Source organism: Anabrus simplex, chromosome X (genome assembly GCF_040414725.1).
Source record: "Anabrus simplex isolate iqAnaSimp1 chromosome X, ASM4041472v1, whole genome shotgun sequence".
Taxonomy (NCBI): Eukaryota; Metazoa; Arthropoda; class Insecta; order Orthoptera; family Tettigoniidae; genus Anabrus; species Anabrus simplex.
In genome coordinates this window covers 89295404-89311296 of record NC_090279.1, presented here as the reverse complement: position 1 = coordinate 89311296, position 15893 = coordinate 89295404, and positions in this window count along the sequence as shown.

Sequence of the window (15893 nt, the reverse complement as noted above, 5' to 3'; positions counted from 1 at the left end):
GTTCCTCTTTGATCTTTGCTTCCAGGTCCATTTTGCACTGCAAACTGAAGTAGTTAGAAGGTACTGGAATGGTTGATTACATCTACTGAAACATAAGCCAGAAAAATATCTTACCTTATTAATGTCATTGATACTTATGATGTTTGTTAACAGACTAAGCAACAACATTTTCATTTTAAAAGACCTTCAATATTATGATCATACCAAAAAACCAAAAATTTTACATGACTGTTGATATTGTGATCATACCTATAGGACCTCAACTTTTCTATGACTAATACTTCGATCAAAGCAAAGGACCTGCAGTTTTACATGATTTCTAAAACAGTGATCACATCCATAATATAATTTAACTTATCTGTCGATATCAAGACCATAGTCATAGGACTCCTAGTATTACATGACACCTTATATCATATTAATAGCTATCTAACATACAGTTTTATATGGAACTGAAACCGCAACAAGATGACCTTTCTTGAAAATTCAGTGACTGTACGGTTTGCATATCACTCTGATCACCCGGGTCCATATACTGGAAACTTCCTACCACTTTTATCTTTTGTAATCAGCTTCAAAACTAACTGAACAAGTTCACAGTTCTTTGAGATATGTTCTATCAAAAGTTTCCTGCCCAGGATCAAATTAGCTCAAACCATTCTCCTCTCATTAAGCTTATTCACTATCTCTTTATCTGAGACATGCTCTATCAATCTGATCTTCAAGAACTTCTGATAACATGGCATCTAAAAGGCTTCAACTATGTTTTTTCTTGGCACCAGTTATTATCTGTGTTTCACTTCCATACGGTGTCATACTCCTTGATCAGTGTAAACATAATTTTAAAATTTTTCAATCTGTTGAACCTAAAGAACGTGATAGAGAACAGATGGGAATTTAAGCTGGATTCAGTGTAGATATTTATCGATATTGAGAAGGCATACGTCAGTGTACCATGGCAAGTGGTCTCGGATGCATTGATAAAAAAGAAGACAGGGAGAGGTGAAGAGCCAATTATAAAAGCCATGAACAAAGAGTGAGTAAGTAGTATGAATACTGTGATAGGACAAACAAACTTTTTCAATGTAGAATCAGGACTTCAAAAACGATGTTTTTTATCCCCGCCAATCTTCATTACAATCATGGATGAAATCCAGAAGAGTATACAACAAAAAATGGGAACCAAGGAGGCAAAGGCCTCATACTTTGCAGATGAGACAGCAATATGTGGAGAAGATGAAATGGAAGCACAAGAACAAGATAATGCAAGGAATCAGGAGATGGAGGAATATGGAATGAAAATAAGTGTGGAAAAGAATATGATAGTAGTGGTGACGAGAGGTAATAGAGAAGGAAGTGGGAATATTGAAGTAAATGGAAGACCATTAGAAGTTGTGGAAAGCTTCAAGTATTCGGAGAGAATAATTGAAGATGGGTAAATAAAATAAGAAATTGGGTAGGGACTTGAATAAGCCAATGAGTTTTACCAATGTGCGAGATGTATAGTCTGTAACTGGGACATCCAATGGAATGCAAGAAAATTTTGACATATGCACCAGGCACATGGACAACAACAAAAAACATGATAACGCAGAATGCAAGAGGCCAAGATGAAACTCCTTAGAGAAATATAGGGAGGGCATAAAGGGATAAAGTCAGAAACATAGAAATGAGGGAGCAAATTGGATACCCTGAACTGAAAGGCAAGATAGAGACCCGTAAGCTGAAATGGTATGAACAAGTGATGAGAATGGAAGAGAATAGAGTTCCACAGTAAGTATTTACGGAGAAACTCATAGGCGATAGACATTGGGGAATGCCCAGAAAGGGGTGAATGGCTACCGTAAGGAGAATACAGAGAAGAGTGGAGTAAAAGTAGAAAAAAAATTCGAGGAAGGGATGGAGTGGTGGAGAGAGAAAAACTGAGGAGGTTCTTGATTCACATTTCTACCCAGAAGACTGGAAATGGAAAATGAAGAAAATTCTGTTGAAATAAAGACAAAAATTTATACAATAATGCTATCAGCTCATTTCATTGAACAATGCCACCAACCTTAAGTGCCTTTTCTTTATTTTTCTATGCATGTCTTGTCTAATGACACAATCGAGTGGTGTTTACCAGAGTGCCTCTTGTAGGGAGTTCCATGTCAAATAAGTGGTTTAAATATTTAGCAGGTTTTTTTTTGTTCCCCAGGTGGCAAAAAAATTGTCTATGTTGAATACCTCGAGTAGTGCCTCAGAGAATTCATTTCACCCAATAGCAGTGTTCGTTAGTCACTTTGTCATATTTTACTGTAAATGTAAACATACAGCACTAACAATGAATATGAAAATTTCTCCTACACGTAATACAAGCTTCGTTCCTGTGGCTAAGTGAGTTGATTCTTATGCATTGCCAGGGAACAGATTTCTATGTAAACACATATCTATTCAGGTAAGTGTGATCAATTGTATATTGTATATTTCACCGGAGGGGACAATACTGAAGAGTGCCGTGTTTACTTGTTCTGGCCATCACAGGTTATTCTAATAATATGTTATTGGCTTTACATTCCAGCAACTACCTTTTACAGTTTCCACAGCTAGAATTTATTCCTGAAGATTGTTCTTCCATTCCTGCTAGCAGTTTAATGTTGCACTAACAACTCCAAGGGAAAGGGATAAGATTAGGTATGCAGCAGCATTAATTAAGGTTAATTAATGATAAAATGGGGAAACCACAGAAAAGTATTTCAGGACTGCAGATCATAGGATTCGACCCCATGCAAACTCACCGTCACTCACCCCTGAAAATCTTTTACACGCCAATAAATCAGAGAGGCAGCCTACTGTTACCTAAATCATCACAAATAAGTACTGGATATAGCTGCTGTGGGGTAATGATGAGATACAGGAGAATCTCCATAACAACACTGATGTAACAAGATACAGATATCCTAAATAGAAACCTCTCAAGATTTTGAATCCTACTACCATATGCCACGGCATACAGAGCAAAGAACAACTCAACGTTCACAGCATCACTATTAAATTGCACGAAAAGGTAAGTAACACAGCAAAATAATAATTAAAATTACATACTACATATCGCAATGTCTATCTGAAACCACCATCTGCATTTTTTCATCTGCGTTGCTCTTCAGAAAAAATTATCATTCCACTAAATTTAGATATACGATATATTGCCACTACCAGAGTGTGAAATCAGAAAGAAGTGGTGGTGGGGGAGGAGAAGAAACATAGGGCTTAACTACTAATTTTTTTCAGGCAGTACCTGGTGGGGGGGGGGGTTAAAATTCCCCTGTATTTTAATTACCCTCTCCACCCAGAAAAATGTAAATTTGAGATATTTTTGTTCAAATTTTGCTGTTATAATGGGAATGATAAACATTAGAACGTTATTCCAATCAGCTGAGAAGTTTATGAGAGACTCGCTATCTTAAGAAAGGCCACACGAGGATCGAGTTTCCATGGTTTATTGCTTTTTTAATGGAACTTTCCTCTACCGAGGCTAAGTGTTGACTGAAAAAAATTGTCAGTTTGTACCCTGCTCAAGTGAATATTGACCTATTGATACCTATAGGAAACACACCCACTCCAAGAAGTACAGGAGTGGTGTAAACTCGAGCTACTTATAGCAATGACAAGGGAGGATGGACTTGCCAGCGTGAAACATCAACAATAAGCTGTAGGTGCGGGGTTGCAACTGCTGCGTTGTTTAATTGCTCAAGGTCTGGCAGTCACTTGAATTATTTCTGATGATTTTATGAAAATATGCCCAGTTAAAGTCATTAATTTCAGTAATAAATTATCGGTTCTACATTTTCCTGTTTATTTTATAATGAAAGGTAACCCCCCCCCCCCGGGCAATTTTAGTGGAGGGGGGAACCTCTGAGATAAAATCATCGGTGGGGGAGACATCCTTCCCTTCCCACCCCGCCGCGATTTCGCACCCTGGCTACAGCACACAACTTCCAGGCACTTGCAATGCAATGGCTGGGTGTTTTATAAAAAGCGAGCTAGTTATATGCGTATTCATTTTTCATGCTTAATTAAAAATAAAATTTAAGAAAATTAATAACATTCAATATTACAAATATGTAAATGCTGAAACTGAGAAAGATTAGTATTAACTTCTAATATTCTCAATTGAGATCTATACATTTAGCAAAATTTAATTATTGAATTTGAACATTACCGACAGTATGTTAGAGGTTGTGGACACAGAGTAAAATGATAGAAATCACAATTCCTCAACGAAGAAAATCCGTAACTCACTTAACGGAATAAGCTGTAGAATAGGCTAATACGCGCCTTATATAACAACATACCAGCCACTTCGAAACAAAACCCCGTATTTGGATATTGCTTAATCACTTAAAACAAACTCTTGAAGAACAAATTTGATTTGTAACAGTCAGTAAAACGGGCTGAATTTAGGAAAGCATGTATTACTAGTTACAACTGCAGAGTATGCGACACTCCTTCTTCTCTTGAAATGTGAATGGGCTTGTTATATCACCCAGTTCCAATAATTGTAATAAATCACACTGTAACACTCATATATACCAAAATACACAACTGTGGGGAGAGTTGTAGTTTAACATATCCGTAATGTCTACAACTGTAGTATGGGACACTTACTGGAGAGAGCACTGGCAGCACTGGGTGCAATGTTACGCTACGTCCGGGATAAAAGAGGATGTATAAATAAGAGAGGAGTCTCTCCGGGTGTAAAAAAAAAAAAAAAAAAAAAAAAGATCTCGAAAGCAAGTCCATAGGTCTTAACGTATCGTGGACAGCCATGGAAGGAGGGAACAACTGACTGAACTTTACGATCCAATTCTTCGTACACTAACGGAAATAAAATCTTACGGTTTTTATACATATATACATGCATTATGATTATAGTCCGCTATGCCTTTCAGCGTTCAATCTGCAAGCCTCTGTGAGTTTACCAAAACGGCCCGTCGCAAAAATCCTCTATTTGCAACTAGTGCCGTGGCCTCATTTAGTTCTATACCTCTTATCTTTAAGTCGTTAGAAACTGAGTCAAACCATTGTCAACTTGGTCTCCTTCTACTCCTCTTACCCTCCATAATATAGCCTATTATTCCCCTGGGTAACCTATCCTCCTCCATTCGTCGCATATGCCCCCACCACCGAAGATGGTTTACGCGTACAGCTTCATCCATCGAGTTCATTCCTAACTTAGCCTTTATCTGCTTGTTCCGAGTACTCAACTGCCATTGATCCCACCTATTTGTAAAAGCAATAATTCTCGCTATTTTCACGTCTGTTACTTCTAACTCATGAATAAGATATCCTGAGTCCACCCTGCTTCCGCTCTCGTGAAGAAAAGATGGTCTGGAAACACACCGATGTAAAGGCAGTTTCGTCCGGGAGCTGACTTCCTTCTTACAGAACACCCTTTATCGCAACTGCCAGCTCACTGCATTAGCTTTACTACACCAAATAGAGTGGAGACAATACGCGACACTCTGCGAGATATCGAGGGACAGCGATTTGAGCTCCCTCTAGCGGGGTGACCTGAGAGTTACTGAATCCGTCATAAGAGCACGTGTATTTGTTTGTGAAGTTTTTGGCGTTATTTATGCCTTTGCATTAAGTTGACATAAGTAAATAGTAGCGTGTGTCATTCCTTTATATCTCCTCTCAGTATGAGTGGAAAGATATCTGCAGTGTTTTGCTGCAATAACTATGAAGTGCAGAAGGATTCGCGGTCTTTCTTCCGTTTCCCTCGTGACAAGAAAATGTGAGTAGATATTGTGTGTGCATATATATTCCTCCAGTTACAAAGAGATTTTTATAGTACTTCCTAAACTTCTGACCTGCGCGACCCATTTGAATTGACTAAAAAGTATAATGAGCTTATTTTATTGTATAGTGTAGCAGTTAACCTTCAACACCGATGTGTTGTTGTTGGTGTAATCTGTGGGTTTGATTTAATTCAGGAAAATACATACACATATATGTCTGGTTAGTTGTGTTCCAAGTTACCCCGTTTGGAATGCCGTAATGCGTTGTCAAGAACTGAAGAAAATATGGGTGATTTAAGAAATGTACATATTTTGTTGAAACAATATGATGATGCAAATTTGCTTTACCATAATGAAATGGCATTGTGCCAAGTATTGCTTATAGGGAAAATTTGAATGTTTTTGAGGCTAAATTTATAGATTTTCTTTCTGTTAGTAAGCTTCAAGTTAAAAAGAAAATTGTCTAGCTCTTAAATGTAAATTTATTGAATCATGTGTGTAAGGAGTGTGCCGATATGTTTGTTGACAAGCGTTTTAATGTGATCATACTATGCTCTTAAATGAGAAAAATAGACAAATCTAGCCGTGAAAGTTCAGGCAGGAATGCTAAAGCTAAAAAAGTAATGCATAAATGAAAGATCGAGCCCTTTCATAGAAGTCCACTTCACATCTTGATTATATGTCTAATTTCAGTATTTAAATAATAACCTATTAAATAATTCTTCATTCATTTATCCAGAAATGCTTTAGCAACTTTGAAGTTAATATCTTAGTAACACTTTCTTTCAGGAGATATTTTATTTGTCCATTTCCGTATATACATTTACAATGATATTTGAATTTAGCGCGAATTTTCAGGTCACGCCACTAGGAGCGCCACTTGCGACTTGTCTTCCATTTAAACAAGGCTAAATCCGGAAATGTCGGGTATTGCCTCTGCTGTATTTGACTACATTTTGATTCAGTCCCACTTACTATATTACCATCCTGGGGGAATAATAATAACAATAAGTTAATTTATTAATTTGACCACCTAATCAATACAATAAGTCTTGTCTTTGTTGATATACATTGACATGTAATCCTGGGAGAACACATAACAAAAATACTTAAACCTATCTACGTGCTCTAGCTTTGTATCACCAATCTGACATTCAATTCTGTTGACTTTCTTACCTACTGACATCAATTTAAACTTGGATATGCTAATTGTTATTCCATACTCATTGCACCTATTGAAGTTCCAAGACATTAGACTGCAGGCTTTCGGCACAATCTGCCATTAAGACGAAGTCGTCAGCAAAGGCCAGACTGCTTACTACATTTCCACTTAACAGAATCACTCCCTGCCAAACTATACCTTTCATCAGATGATCCACGTAAACGACGAAGAGCAAAGGTGAAAGATTACAGCCTTGTCTAATCCCTGTAAGTATCCTGAACCAAGAACTCATTCTACTATCAATTCTCAGTGCAGCCCAATTGTCATCATGAATGCCTTTTATTGATTTTAATCATTTACCCCAGTATGGTGAACATCATTTCCCTCGGTACCCTCTCATATGCTTTCTCTAGATCTACGAAACATAAACACAACTATCTATTCATATCGTAACATTTTAAATTTATCTGGTGCGTACTGAACATCGGATCTTGACAGCCCCTCCGTGCTCTGTAACCACACTGTTTTTCATCCAACTTCCTCTCAACCACTGATCGCACCCTCCCTTCCAAGATGCCAGTGAATACTTTGCTTGCCATGCTAATGAATGAGATACCTCGATAGTCGTTGGAATCCTTCCTGTTCCCTTGCTTATAGATAGGTACAATTACTACTTTTGTTCAATCTGAGGGTACCTTACCAACACGCCATTGTAATCTTACTATACTATATGAAGCCATTTCATCCCTGCCTTCCCACTATACTTCACCATTTCGGGTCTAATTTCATCTATTCCTGCTGCTTTATTTCAATGGACTTTATTTACCATACTTTCAACTTCCTCCAGCGTAATTTCACCAACATCACTTTCTGCCTGCCCATTAGCTTGGTTGTGCGCGACACCACCAGGAAGATTTCCTTTAACGGTGCGAAGATTTTCAAAATATTCCCTCCACCTCTCCAGTGATACCCTGGGATCTATTATGAGTTCACCTGAATTACCCTAAACACTGCTCATTTCCTTTTTCCTTTATTTACTAAGATTCCTTTTTACTGTTCATAAAGGTTTTGCTGCTGTTTAACATAGCCTTTCCAGGTTATTACCAAAATCTTCCCGTGGTTTCTTTTTGGATTCAACAACTATTTGCTTCGCTGTTTCATTCATCTACGTAAAATTCCCTGTCCGCCTAGGCCCTTGTTTAGATCCATTTCGGATAAGCCCCCTTTTTACGTTTATAAGCTGCTGCCACTTCATCATTCCACCAAGATGTTCGCTTTTCCCCATATTTACACATACCGTAGCCGTTCCTAGGCATTCCCTTGCTGTTTCTCCTACAGCATCCCTGGATGCCACCTATTCTCTTTCTATATCCTGAACCTGCTTTCTGTCCACTTTTCAAAACTTCTCACTAATCATATCCATGTACCTCTGTCTAATTCCTTCGTCCTGGAGATTCTCTACTCTTATTCGTTTTCAGACATATTTCACTTTCGCTATCCTAGTCCTAGAGATGCTTAGTTCACTACAGATCACATAGTGGTCTGGATCACCGAAAAATCCCCAAAGAACTCATACACTCCTAACAGACTTCCTGAATATAAAGTCGGTTAAGCTATAGTTTATTTTATGGACCTGGTACCCCTAGCCCCCCATGTGAATAGCCTTAAGCTTGAAGAATGTATTCGTAACTCCGAAACACAAACTATCACAGAAGTCCAACAAACGCTTCCCATTCCCCTTAGCGTACATGTGTACCCCACATTTACCAATCACCCTTTCGAATACTTCACTTCTATTTCCAACTCTCGCAATGATATCGCCCATTAGCACCCTCCTCATCCTTGCTGTTGACCCTGACTACGGTGTCACTCGATGCTTCATAAAACTTGTCGACTTCATCCTCATCTGCACCCTCACACGGTGAATATATTGAGTCAATTGTCGTCGTAATTCCTCCAACTGCCATATATACCCACAGCGTTCGCTCATTTAAGTGCCTAAAAGAAACTATGCTGCGTACAGTAGTTTAACACATAAACAGGCCTTCCACATACTCTGCCCTTCCCTTTTTAACACCCATTAAGTACCTTCCATCATCTCCTGTCTCTTCCCCGTTATCTCTTCTTACCCGAATATCTCTTACGTACCCCCAGTACATCCGGTTTCGTCCCGTTTGCTGAACCAGCCAGTTTTACTTTCTTTCTTCCAGTAGCCCCAATAATACTGGTAGTTCCGCATCGAATTCCATTTCGTTCGACAAGTTGTTTCAAAGGAGTCCTTCGCCAGTCAAATGAGAGTGGGACTCCATTACTCCCATAGGTCCGAGGTTTGCTTAAAACGTTCTGAAATCGGTAAATTCATGAAACAGAATGCTATCTGTTGTGTGGGTCCTCCGCATCGTATGTTTTGCGCCTACAATCTCCGCAACCCGCCGCAGCGCCGAAGTTTCTAGCAGCTACGAGGTGTCTTCACTGCGCCTGGCACGCTCACCGATGACGTCAGCCAGTGATATATAAGTAGCTTCGTTCCGAGCCTCTCCAGGACTACACAATGCTCGACGACCAGTACACACCGCAAGTCAGGCACGGAGGCATTCCTCTTTAAAACGTGTTTTGAACAGGTGGACAAATTGCTGGCCGTGAGGTTTCACCTCTGAACATTGCCTCATTATTTTGATCCCCGTAGCCACGTCGAGCCCCGACTTCAGCATTCTGCTACTCCCCCTAGTCCTCACCAGTACTCCGACGTCCATCTTAGCATTCTACAATTCGAGAAAATTTATGCAAGTTCCTTGCAAGTATAAACCTAGTATTCTGCCTCTCTCTACAAGTTACGCTTGAAATTTCATGGAAGATAGTTTTCGACTATCAGGACATTTCTTAGTGCAAACGGACTATCTCATGAAGATAGAACTAAGTGTATATAGAACTCTCTCATTGTATAATTGTACATATGCAACAGACATTCAATCGAAGATTTAATTTCAACATTAACTGCGTGCATTCAAACAACTTTCAAGAAGAATTTAGTTATGTTTCTTGTATATATTATATCAAATCATTGAAACAATAAACTTTATGTTGTGTCATTGTATACCAAGTTCCTTGTATACAACACAATCCTACTTAAACATAGTCACAGTGATGATCTCTTCTTTAACGGGTTAGGGAAAACCGATGGAATTTTAGTACTAGCCTCCTGATCAAACCGGTGGAATTTTAGTCCTAGCCTCCTGAGCACAAGTGGGCCATTGCACATATTATGTCCGAGAACCCAATCCCGTTCCATAGAAATTTGTTTCCCGACCCTCAGGACCACTTACTAGGCCCCTCAATCGTTGCCCATGGTTCACGAACTAGAACGTGACTACAGTAACCCACACCATGAACCATCAATTATTATTATTATTATTATTATTATTATTATTATTATTATTATTATTATTATTATTATTATTATTATTATTATTATTATTATTCCGGAAATGTCGTGGATCACAGAGGTGTAAGAAGGTGCTGGGCTGAACCGATGGACAAGGATTTGACAAGAGCATAATTTAATGTACTAAATTTTAAAATTTTATTCCTTCCTCCTTGTTTCTCTTATTTAAAATTTGGTAAACAGAAGATCTGTATAAACAATAACAATATAATAATTAACTCGTTAGCTCCAACAACAACGACAAAGTCCGAAATCAGGTACAAAAGTAGAGAGAATTTTCAGCATGATATTATATGAGGGATGAGTATTATTAGCTCTGAAACAGGTACACTATTGTATAAGAGCAGGTTTGCTCCATTAACTTCCATAGCCTAAGAGTCTGAGCTCCAAACTCTAATGCAGTCCAGTTCCTCAGAGCCATAAATTTCTTATAGCGCACAAGGGTATACAATGGCAATCTTCAAATGAGGTATTTACAGTCACTTCTTGTCAATTACTTTCATATTACTTTCCGGAAACATAAAGAGGGGAAATGAGTGCCCGTATTAAATGCCCATAATGTAAAAAGGAAAAGTTTGATAATCATCGGCTAAAAACAAATGCAGGTAGGAGAAAATCCTGCCCTCCTTCTAGAAAACTCTTAAAACATTAAGTGGGCTCATGGCTCCAAGGTACAGAGGCTAAGGCTACTCCGCGCTAGATCGACTAAATGATAAACATTAAATACCAAAAACGGTTGATAATTTTAGAGACTAAGAAACTTTACTCATCCCGTACGGAGGGGAATTGTAGTCAACAGAGGGTAATCACACTTGTACCCTTACATTACATATTTCCCATTAGAGAATAAAACAGAGCCCTTGGACTGGAGAAAATTTTACATTTAAACCACCAGGTTTAGGAATGTACACGAAATAAAAGAGCTTTGAAGCATTCCCCTCAAGCTATCTCCGGGAGCTATCACATGTTAAGAAAATTCTGCCATTACCTTGAGTTGCTGCGCCTTCCGAACGCCGATCTGCGACCTCTGCCACTTTAGTAAACGCCGCACACAATAAACTGGAGCCATAACAATGAAAATACGGCCTTAACGCTCCCAGCTCTTACAGTATCTCGAGGGGAAGTTCCATAACTCTTTACAGATAGGTTGGATGCTTGTACACACCACAAATGTTATTTGGATAGAGAAAATATTCAAAAAATTTCAAATTTTTTGATAGATACAGGCTATTGAGGGGGAGGCAGATGTGTTGATAACCTTGACAAAGAACAAAATAATCTTCAAAACCAAGATAAGCCACCTCTAAAGATTAGCTTTCTCTTAAGAATTAATTGTCCTTAATCCCACCAGAGGGGGCACTTAGGCCGATTGTAGAGACATCTAACAGTTAAAAATCCAAGTGTCTTCCATATCATCATTTCTAGTTCAATTTCATAGATGGCCTTATAGAAGACTCGCATTTCCACTGAAAGGAGATTGTGCACCCTCTGTTCAGACCGCGAGCCCCTAAGCTCTTACCACGGCATGAGCAGCCTTGAAAACTTGAATCTTGCCATGTATCATTTTTTGAGAAAACGTATACAAGTGTCCGACCGAGAATGATCTTCGTGGTGGAAAGCAATACGGGCAGTTCGGGGCTATAGATGGCTATGTGTGGTACGCAGACGTCGTGACCTGTGAATAGACAGATCGAAACAGAACTTACGAAATAAATTAGAGGGGAACGCATTAGCGACATCAGAAACAATATATTGACAGGGTCCAAAAGATGGAAAAATAGTGTTGAAACAAGAAACAGTGGACTGATCAGTGTCATTTCTAGTCGGGAACAGCTATGAGAACCGTTTGAAACGATCCACGCACACAAGAATGAATTTATTCCCATTCCCTTTAGATTGAGGCAAGGATCCGTCGTAATCGATGTACAATCGCTAATTAAACACGACTTACATGCTTTCACCAGTTCCCTAATCTCGCCGTCCATACTCTTCCAGATAAACATTTCCCTTATGCTTTCTCTAGTTTTGAAGACGCGTAAATGTCCATCTAATGGGGCCTCATGGTAATATTTGAAAATCATAGGCGCTAGAACAGCTGGAAACACAATTTGCATCTTGTGATCCACGCCTCGAAGGGCAACACCGAACCCCATTCATCAAAACATAATAGACAACATGTTCCCCAGAAGAAAGGGTTTCTATAATAGGAGCCAGCACTGATAATCACGTTGGTATTTCTCTATATCATGAAATAACAAAGGGGCATCAGTTAGTATCGCACTTATAATAATAGATGTGGGAATAGAAGGCAAAGGGCTTTTCTTCGAGACAACATCAGAATCGCCGGGAAACATTCGGCTAAATCCATCTGCCACCATAATTTCAGATCACTGAATGTCTCACACGTCAAACTGAAACGCTCATATCCGATTTGCCCGGTACGACGGTGCCTAGACAGAACCCACCTCAGTGAATGATTGTCAGTCTCTAATTGAAATTTAACATGCTCAAGGTAAGGACGAAAAATTTCTAAGCGGAATGGGAAGACCAGTCTTTCTAACGCGTACGTAGCCTACTTTGCGTCTTGAGGTGGCAGGTTCTAGACGCATGGGCCATTGGCCGCCATCCTAGTTCAGATTCCTGAAGAAGAACCGCAGTGACCGCTGATGGAGAGGCGTCTGTGTGTAAAATTAACTTCTTGAAGAAATCTGGCATAGCCAAGACCGGGGCGTTATACAGAGCCGATTTCAGATCCTCTAACGCTGCTTACTGCAACGGCCCCCAATCAAACTTGACAGCTTTCCTGCGGAGACGGTTTAGGGGTGCCGCCATATTGCGAATTTGGGGATGAATTTCCTGAAGAAAGCTAGCAACCCCCTTAACATCTTTTCAAGGCTTGAAGTTACGAATTGCATGCGTTCTGGATTGATCGACTGAAACTCCTCAGGTGACACAAATTGCTCCAAGTTGGACATAGATGTTTAATCAAAAGATACCTTTTACAACTTGACCATCAATCCAGCATTTCGAAGGCATTTTAGAGCTTCATCTAGATGAGCTAAGGGTACTTCAAAGGATTAAAAAAATAACAACATCATCTAGATAATGGTAGAGATATTCAAATTTAATATCGCAGAAGACCCTATCTAGCAGCCTAGTAAGAACCGCCGTGCCCGTGGTGAGGCCGAAAAGCACGCGGTTGTACTCATACAGATTCCAGTCGATAGCGAAGGTAGCCAGATATTTTGATTATTCCACCAGACGTATCACATTATAGGCTTGGTTGAGATCTAAAATGGCGAAGAACTCAGCTTCCTGAAACCAATAAAAACATGAATGCAAGTCGGGAAGGGTTACTGATTGTAGAACAATCTTACTATTTAACGCCCTGTAATCAATTACTGGCCTGAAGCCACCTTGAGGTTTTTACCCCAGAAAATTGGGTTAAGGGTATGCCGACTTGGGGGGTCGAATGATACCATCCCTCAGCATTTGGTCGATGATTTCATTTAGGACATATATTTATGGCAGAGATAACCTGTAGGGAGGAAATCTCACGGGGATCGAATCCGTAACCTCAATTTTTTATTCAGTTAAGTCAGTCACGCCCAGATTTTCCGAAAACTAGCAATTGCAACTAGCCTGATCCTCATGTAGATGCCTATGGTCAAATGATATGTCGCTCTGGGGAGGCGAACTAATAGAAGGTGCTACAGAATTACATTTCAAAAGAGGAACCGTATATGAAAATTACTCCTAAATTTGAATGTGCAGGATTTACTTTGAAGATCGAGCATGACAGAGGAATGAGACAGGAAATCTGCTATTAATATCACAGAGCATGGCAAATATTTAACAAAAAATAACTTAGATTTCCACGCAAATTTTAAAATACGATTTTTGTCATGGGTATGTCCTAAAATTTCCAGGGGAGAAGAGTTAGCCTAAACACGTTTTACAGAAGAAGAAACATATTCGGGATGTTTACAACAGTACTTCAGATTGGAATATCATTCTACCGAAACAATGGACACAATACTTCCTGAATCTAAAAGGCCCGTGACCAGTGCGTTATCTCAATTTTGAGGAAGGGCACGAAGTCTTGAGTATCGAAGGCAGTTTGGAGGCATTCTTTAGGACTTTTGAAGATGGTCTTCCTTCTTTATTTTGTGACATAGTGCCCTCAGGTACTAAGCCTTCTGATGCAGATAGGGGTGAGAACGCAGCCATGTACCCTAGTTATAGTAATCGCCACTTGAGGCCCAACAGAAAAAGGTAAATATCAACGCCCTATTCTCTTCTCTTAAGGAGCATCACTCCTGCCAGCATGACTAGTTATATATTAAAATCACCAGACATAATTATAACATTTTTAACCTCAATGTATGCATCCATAATGAATGTTCTCTTACAGCAGTAAATGATAAAATTTAAGATGAAAATATCAAGATATTCATAATTAAAGCCGTCCCCACGCTCCTATTCAAATTAATATTACATATTTCTGCCTTTATTTTTGATATATGCATCACTATAACCATATTCTTGAAAGGAGGGATGTCTTAAACGATGCAATTTATTTAATAAGTCTTTGCAGTGTGATTTTCGAAAGTTCCAGAAATTACATTGTACCATTCCTTTCTTTGCGCAAGCGTCAATCAATCAATCAATCAATCAATCAATCAATCAATCAATCAATCAATCAATCAATCAATCAATCAATCAATCAATCAATCAATCAATCAATCAATCAATCAATCAATCAATCAATCAATCAAACAAAAAATCAATCAATCAATCAATCATTCAATCAATCAATCAATACTGATCTGCATTATAGCTGTCGCCCAGGTGGCAAATTCCCTATCTGTTGTTCTCCTAGTCTTTTCTTAAACGATTATTAAGAAATTGGAAACTTATTGAAAATCTCCCTTGGTAAGTTACTCCAATCCCTAACTCCCCAACCTATAAGGAATATTTGTCCCAATTTGTCCTCTTGGATTCCATCTATACCTCCACATTGTAATCTTTCCTACTTTGAAAGACATCACTTAAAACTTATTCGTCTACTGATGTCATACCACGCCATCTCTCCACTGACAGCTCGGAACATACCAGTTAGTCGAGCATCTCGTCTCCTTTATCCCAAGTCTTCCAGCCCAAACTTTGCAACATTTCTGTAAAGTTATTTTTTGTCACATATCACCCAGAATAAATGAAGCTGCTTTTCCTTCGATTTTTCAGTTCCTTCCTCTCTTCAATAACCTGTAAGAGAGATTATTCGGTACATTTTCAGTTTTCACGCTGATTATATCTTCAAGCTAATCAAGGAAACATATAGGAGAACTGATGTGCTATGCTGTGTGAACGGAAATTAGGTCAGCTTTCAAGCTCACTGCTGAATTGAGAATAAAAATATTATTAGTCTTGCTAACAACTTCTATATCTTCCATAGACGCCAAGGAGCCAGAATTTCGTACCGGTAGGTCTGCAGACGTGCGACTGGCGT